The following is an 8,396-nucleotide window of genomic DNA, read 5'->3' on the forward strand; positions in this document are numbered from 1 at the left end:
TTGATTAACATTAGAAAATATGTTTACATATGTACACACATACACACACTCCGTATCAGCAAATAAGAAAACCATCTTGATAATCCCAATAGATATTAAAAAGTTCCTTGATTACATTCAGTATACATTAATCATAAACTGTGAGTTATGGGAATTTAATGATAAAGAATATGAATTATAAAATGATTCAGCATGGTCTGGATGTGCTAGTTTATGCCTGTAATCCCAGAACTTTGCGAGACCGAGGCAGGCAAATCATTTGACGTCAGGAGTTCAAGACCAATGTGGCTGACATGGTGAAACCCAGATTCTACTGAAAATATATACATTAGCTGGGCATGGTGGCACACACCTGTAATCCCAGCTACTCTGAAAGCTGAGGTAGTAGAATCTCTTGAACCCGAAGGCTGAGTTTGCAAGATTGTGTCACTGCACTCCAACCTGGGTGACAGAGATACTCAGTCTCAAAAAAAAAAAAAAAAAAAAAAAGGAAAAGGAAAAAGAGTCAGCATAATGCAGACTTCAAGGCCCTTGGGTTGGCTTTTACCTACATCCTAGTGTCATCTCAGATACCCTTTTCACTGCATATTTTATTCTGCCTCAGGACCACCACTTGTGTTGATCTCTGTTCCTCTAATATTGGCTTTCCTCTTGATCTAATCTAACACTTTTGGTTCCCAGAAAAAAGAGCTATGGCCACCACATTAATAAAACTCTTTAGTTATTTGCTATTATGTCACCAAATCCATCTTCTAAAACTATTACACTTCTATATAATTTCCCTATTTCCTTTTAAGCTAGTTTAATAAACTACACAGAGATAGAAGTTGTTAGGTCTTGCTATGGTTTGAATATCCTCCATAACTCATGCTGAGATCCACTTGTAGTTCAGAAATATGACTGTTGTCTTTTCATGCTCATATGAGATCTGGCTCCCTAAATCCTTGCTATGATATCAGTACATTACCTGTCTGATGTGAAAAAGAAAAGTCAAAATGAAATAAAACTCGGACACCACAGAGATTTCCCACCAGTAAGAAGGCTCTCACCAGATCCAGCCCCTCATTCTTAGAATTCTCAGTCTCCAAAACTGTAAGAAATGAATTCCTTTTTAAATAAATTACCCAGTTTCCAGGATTGTTTTAATAAGCAACAGAAAATGGATGAAGACTGATCTGTCTCCTGATGTAGATAATGGAGCCAAAACGTTATACTCGTTACTCAATTAGAGGATGTTCACAGGGTAAATATTCAAGGGAGGCAGGGCTGAATTCTACATCAGAAGATAGTATCTCAGAAGAATAGATGTTAATTTTTATTGTCCCCCAGGAACTATAATGTACACAGGCTCTGATGCAGGCTTGACCAGTCAGACTTTGCTACCAAGGATTCTAAATCTAGAGACAGTGCCAACAAAAAGAGTGTCGGCAAGGCTAGCCATAGACTCTATTGTCAAGCAGCCTTGTGACAGTGACAATGACAATGGCAGTTCCATTGCAGCAGTGTCCTGAGTTGACAGTTCCTGTGATGCGTTATTGCCTAAGGTTTTAAATACCAAGAATCTTAAGGTTCATCTCATTGTTAAGCTTGGATCATCAGCTTTACTGAAGATTCTCTGAGCCATACAATTTACTTCCTTGAGTGCTATTGATGAAAAGCTCTTTTATTGTAAAATATAGTACAGAGAAATATTAAAACATATGATCAACTTAATAAATTGTTATGTGTTCAACTAGTAACTACCACTTTTATCAATAGTCTTTCCAGATATTATTGAACCTCTCAACGTGCCTGATCTCAATCAAAACCTCACAGCCCTGCTGTGACCATTGTCCATATTTAATGGTAATCATGCTCGCTTTATTTTACAGCTTAATAACTCAAGAAGTTTTCTTAAATACTAGGCTTGATTTTAACTTTTTGGGAGCATGGTTATAGACTTTAAGTTTTTGTTATTACAGGTCCCATCCATAAATTATTATTTTCCTGCAATCTTATATTGCACAATATAACTGGGCCATTTTACTTGCAAAGTATTTAAGATTCTATAATTTTCACATATTCCCAAGGAATATTTTAACATCTCTGCCCTCTGTATTTTCTATCAATTGATTGTTTAATATAGGGGATTTATAGAGTCAATACATAAATATGTAGCTAATCCTTTTTTTTTTTTTTTTTTTTTTTTTTTTGAGACGGAGTCTCGCTCTGTCGCTCAAGCTGGAGTGCAGTGGCCGGATCTCAGCTCACTGTGCAAGCTCCGCCGCCCGAGTTTACGCCATTCTCCTGCCTCAGCCTCCCGAGTAGCTGGGACTACAGGCGCCCGCCACCTCGCCCGGCTAGTTTTTTGTATTTTTTAGTAGAGACGGGGTTTCACCGTGTTATCCAGGATGGTCTCGATCTCCTGACCTCGTGATCCGCCCTTCTCGGCCTCCCAAAGTGCTGGGATTACAGGCTTGAGCCACCGCGCCCGGCCGCTAATCCTTAAATAAATGTATATCTAGCTACATAAATATATCAATCTATATAAATATACAAATAGATATAGGGATTTTATATATAAAAACTTATCTATCTATACATGAATCTGTACTAGTTTTATATAGATAAATATAAATCTTTTCTTCAACTTTTGGCAAGACTCTTCATTACATTCCTCAAACAAGAGGCGTATTGTGTCTGGTTGCCACTTTTGGTGATGTTGTCTACTGGTTGTGCTTATTGCCTAGATATATTAATTAATTAGCGACATTTTTATATATAATTTCTCCTTTTTTATTAGCAAAATAGTTTATATGAGTGAAATTTTTTTTTATCTGATGTTTTCTGTCTCAGAGAAGTTTGCACAGGACTAATAGGCTAAAAGATTGATTTTTTTGCTCTTTTTAATTTATTTTAACAAGTGACTTCTTTCTTTATGACCCTCCAGATTTGGCTAATTTGTTGAAAAGTTTCGATTAAGTTTATTTTTTAGTATTTGAACTCACAGTTACACAAAATATTTTTGAAGTATTTTCATCCATTGTTGTTTTTATTGAGGTAGAAATGTTCCTATCTCTCCAATGGGTGGCTCCTATGTCTTCTGAGTTCTTTTGACATGTCCTGTTGCAGTCCCTGATAGTTGCTAAAATGTTTCAGACACTTCCTACACATTTTCCATCCCAGCTCGGGAATGAGACATTTCTAGTTCTGGTTTGTGTATATGTGGCAGGGGCAGGGGTGTGAGGAAGGGTATTTCAAGACCAGAATTTGGGCAATATGAATGTGCATTATTAACTGGGTCTGCTGTTATTTCTACATCTTTCCAGTTGACAGAGTTAGAGTGAATAAGTGGACTGTAGTGTGGATGGATGGCTAGATTAGTAGAAAGTCAGATAAGACCGGGTGCGGTGGCTCACGCCTGTAATCCCAGTACTTTGGGAGGCCGGGGCGGGAGGATCACGAGGTTAGCAGATCCAGACCATCCTTGCTAATACGGTGAAACCCCGTCTCTATTAAAAACACAAAACAATTAGCCGGACTTGGTGGCAGACGCCTGTAGTCCCAGCTACTTTGGAGGCTGCCTGAACCCTGGAGGTGGAGTTCGCAGTGAGCCGTGATCGCGCCACTGCACTCCAGACTGGGCGACAGAGCGAGACTAAGTCTCAAAAAAAAAAAAAAAAAAAAAAGAATAGCATGGCCTCCATGAATTCATAGCGTTATGTCTGATTTAAATTCTTTAAATTCAAAACTAAGATGTATACATTATCTCTGCTAAATTTTTGTCTTCTTTTTTCCACATTAAATGCATATGTTTTGAAGAATATCAGAAGTGGTAGAATTGGACTATTTATTATGTAATATGTTTTATATGTATATACAAATAAAAGGCAGTATTTATACTGATGTTGATGTTTATGCTGATTGTTGTGGTTGTCTGCAATTCATGGCCTAGTTAATACATAAGAAAGAGATCATGGAGATAGCAATTTCTTAGCTCTCGAAGTATTATAACAGTTAGTGGCTTCTATATTTGGAGTAAATTTGGCTGGATATAATACCTTTATCTTACTTTTCCTTTGTATTATAACAGTTTGTGGCTTTTATATTTGAGAGTAAATTTGGCTAGATATAATACCATTATCTTACTTTTCCTTTGCTTACTTTTCTTTATGGGAATATCACTTACATGTTCATTTAGTTCTGGAATTAAACATGCTGTTGAGTTTGATGATAACCTCATTTTGTTTTCCTTACAAATAACTTCGTGTTTTTGTTGGAGTGCCAAAGAGATTTTTCTATTTTTTTAAAATCTGACTTTCTAAAGAAGCAAATTTTATTTACTTATTTTTTCTATTACTCCAATAAATAATTTCTTCTATTTTTATTTTTTTGTTCTTATTTATATTTGCATATAATATTTACTTGACTATAATCAATATAGTCACAATTTTGTTTTCATCTTATTCCTTTGACATAATTTTCACACATTTTCTCTCTTGTGGCTACATATTTTCCATTATAATTTTAACATCTGCATAATAATCCATTAAGGTGTTATTTGATATACCATAATTCCACTTCTCTATGTTAAATATTTATATCTATTTCCTTTTCTTCATATTATAGGTTAAGTCATTCAGTGTTTTTAAAATTAGTAAATTGAGAAAAATTCAATCATTTGGCCTATCCTTCCTATAAAAACTGTTCAGAAGTATAAAACATATTAGAGAAAATTTTTATTTGTATACTTATTTCAACTTATTTCAGCATGTTTACTGGAATTGAGACCTAGTTTTCTTCTAATCTACAGCTCTAACAGCATAATCCATAAAGCAGAATTCCATGACTAAGACATGCCTTTTGCCGTTTTCCTTTGAGTTCTAATTCAAAGAGATAAGCTGTTTGGTCTGTTTTATTGACTTTCAAGTGTACCATCATAGTCAAAACATTCTTCTTCAGAGAAGCAAAGACCAATTCTAAAACGGAATCTACAGTGAAATCATATCTATTTATCTACATATATCTGAACCTTTGACATTATCTTCCATTAGAAATTGCACCGACTGATCATCAAAAGGAAGAAGAAACAGATTTTTGAAAATACATTAATGGTTCTTGAAAATGTTCTAATCAGCAAAGGCATCAGTACTGGGAAGAAGTCTAAGAAGGTAACTATTAGTTTTCTATTTATGCATAATAAATTAGCCTAGAATAACAGCTTAAAACATACATCTCACAATCTCTTAGTGGAGTGGTTCTGACTCAGGGACTCTAATGAGGTTGTAATTAGGATGTCAACTAAGGCTGCAGATACATGAAGGCTGCACCCAGGACTGGAGGATGAGCTTCCACAATAGCTCATGCATATGACTGTTCGGTGGAGGCCTCAGTTCTTCATCACATAGTACTCTCATGACACAGCAGCTGGCTTCCCTGAGTAAGTAATCCAGACTTAGACTCCTAAGTTGTACTCTCATGCTTTTGATTTTTCTTTTTTGTCTACTCCTTAGAACCAAGTCACTGAGACTCCACCCCTTTAAAGGAGGAGAACCAAAGAATTTGAGGCCATATTTTAAAGCCATCATAGTAACTGCTAAACCATCAGAGAATAATGGGCAAAATACAGAGATTTTATAGCCACACAGAACATCTCGAATTCTGGCTTTGCTGATTATTACCAATTGAACATTGAGCAGATCCATTGGTGCAATATCCTTGGCATCTTTTTTATTGTTAAGCTAAAGATTATTTACTATCTGCCTGCCTCACTGGATTATTATGAGACTCGAAGAAGATCATGTAAAATGGTGGTTTTGAAAAACAAATATTTATTAATCTTGAATTAAACATGTACTTGTGTAAGTTTTTAGCTCATTGAGGCTAAAATGTATCTATGGCTGAAAAACATAAAATCATTAAACGAGTAAATAGACATATCGAATGACTATGCAATCAATGACAAAATCACTGTAGCATAGACTTTTTCTAGGTAATAAGGCAGGAATGTTCTGTATCTATTTCCTGCTTTTTCACGTATAATAATATGTAATTTCTGAACAACACATTTGGAAATGTGTTATAAAATGTTATAAAAAGTTATAAAATGGCTTTCATAACTTCCATACTTGAAGATAGTTTCCACTCATATTAAAAACAAACAAAAAGCTACATACATTTTAGGTTTCAAAGATAAATCTTATTTCAGAATGGTTTTTTAATTTTCATCATTATAAGTGGAAAATATAAATGTCATTACTAAAAATGCCTATAACTGTAATAAATAAAAATTATTTGACCTCAACACATAAAAACATTTTTGTTTTTATATCTATTTTACATAAGAAAACTTAATCGTTGGATTGACATAAGTGGTTCAGTTATTGTACATCATGTATAAGCCAGTGCATGAAACTTAAATTTACTCTCAATTAAGAAATATATACCTAATATTGTTAAGATAAATAACTTTTTCATTGGAAAATTTGAGTACTTATAATTAAGTTTTCTGTGATTGAGTAGAATTAGAGAAGAGAAATTTCAAATAAAAAATAAATTAGGGACATTTCCTCTCAAGGGTGTAGAGAACAAGAAAGGGCATTTATCCTGTGTTTAATTCAATAACTATAACAAAAAATAGCTTTATAATCCTCTGTGGTGGACTGTTATTTTTTTCATCTATTTTTTATTGCATTGTTTACTTATTATTTAATTTTGTGAATTATTTATGTTTACATCACAAGTACACAAACTATCATGCATAAGCCAAATCCAGCACACCACCTGTTTCTGTATCTAAAGTTTAATCGGAAACAGCTAAGCTCACTCATGTTTATGTTGTCTAAAGCTGCCTTCATGCTGCAATAACAGAACTGAGGAGACTCCACAAAGACTGTAAGATCTGCAAACTAAAACATTTGCTATTTGGCTATTTAAGGTTTATCTACCCTTGCTCTACATGCAAGCCTTTTTTCCAAATTATAATATGCAAATGGAATCTCTCAGTCTGTTGATGCTTTTTTTTTTCATTCTATTCATAGTATCTTTTCATAAGGAGAATTTGAAATTTTGATTAAATCCAATTTATCCTTACTTTATTTTATAAATTATGCTTTTGGTATCTTATATAAGAAAGCTTTGTCTAACTTCAAAGCAAAAATACTTAATTTTGCCCCGAAATTTAATACATTTAGTTTCTACATATAGGTCTACAAGATCAAACTTCAAAATTTTTTGCAGGTAAGTATCAAATTGTCCAGCAACATTTCTTTAAAAGTCTGTTATTTATCCCCTGAATTGCTTTTAAATTTTTGTCAAAAATCAGTGGTTTTATATCTGTAGTTTGTCTATTTTGACACATTGATCAGCGTATCTTTCTTTATGTGTAGACCATACTGTCCTGATAAATGTATTTTTTTTATTATACTTTATGTTCTAGGGTACAATTAAAAATTTTTTTTATAATAAGCCTTCAAATAAATTAGAACAGGTCATCAAACATTGTTGTTTTTCTCAAAAAGCTGTTTTGGCTCTCCTAAATACTTTCCATTTCGATATGAAATGGAAAAAATAAGAGCATTATTCAAATCTCTTCCTAATTTGTTTAATTTATTAATACTTTGAAATAACTACTAGGGAGGCTGAGGCAGGAGAATTGCTTGAACCCAGAAGGTGGAGGTTGCAGTGAGTCGAGATCGCACCACTGCACTCCAGCCTGGTGACAGAGTGAGACTCCGTCTCAAAAAAAAAAAAAAAAATTGATGAAAGATTACAGAAAGTTTTTGTACACTCTTCACAAAGATTCTCCGACTGCTTACACTGTACCCAACATGGTCCATTTATAAATGTTTAAAAACATTAACATTGGTAAAATACTATTAACTATTAACTTCAACTGTTTTTTTCATTAATAATAGTTTCACTTTTAGTAATTTATTTATTAATTAGTATTCAGATGGTAAATTATATTGATTGATTTTAAGCTCCAAGTACAGTGATAGCTCCTAGGCAAACAAAGATGATTAAGACATTCCTATCTTCAAGAATGTCACAGTCTATTAGATGACCAAAAATATAAATTAATAATGCAGTAATTACATGACATTTCAAGTTAGCAGCCCAAAAGACACAAAGAATTAAAATTGCATTTGTCATTAGACAAAGGAAGACAAAAACATTCCATTACTACACTGCATTAAAAAACACTCTTCTTGAACAATGAAAGGCTCAGATTTTGCTGAGCCTGTATTTTCTTATGTATTCTTCTGTTTTTCTTTTCATTTTTGAAGCAACATGAGTCTATTGCAATGTGGCAATAGACTATATTTAGAAACTTCCAATTTCTTCTGTCTTTATTATCTTCTTGAGGCACATACACATCATTTTACTGTAGTACTTGCTACTATGGTTTAGAGACA

The 8,396-nt window shown here is 33.6% G+C and overlaps 1 non-coding gene across 1 annotated transcript; it reads left to right on the forward strand.

Annotated features, from left to right (window-relative positions):
• The first annotated feature begins 875 nt into the window (after nucleotides 1-875).
• On the forward strand, nucleotides 876-977 carry LOC114673635 (small nucleolar RNA U13). The gene has a single exon (XR_003724406.1). It is a non-coding gene; the product is annotated as a small nucleolar RNA U13 (small nucleolar RNA).
• The last annotated feature ends 7,419 nt before the right edge of the window (nucleotides 978-8,396 follow it).

Source organism: Macaca mulatta, chromosome 17, assembly GCF_049350105.2.
Source record: "Macaca mulatta isolate MMU2019108-1 chromosome 17, T2T-MMU8v2.0, whole genome shotgun sequence".
Classification (NCBI taxonomy): domain Eukaryota; kingdom Metazoa; phylum Chordata; class Mammalia; order Primates; family Cercopithecidae; genus Macaca; species Macaca mulatta.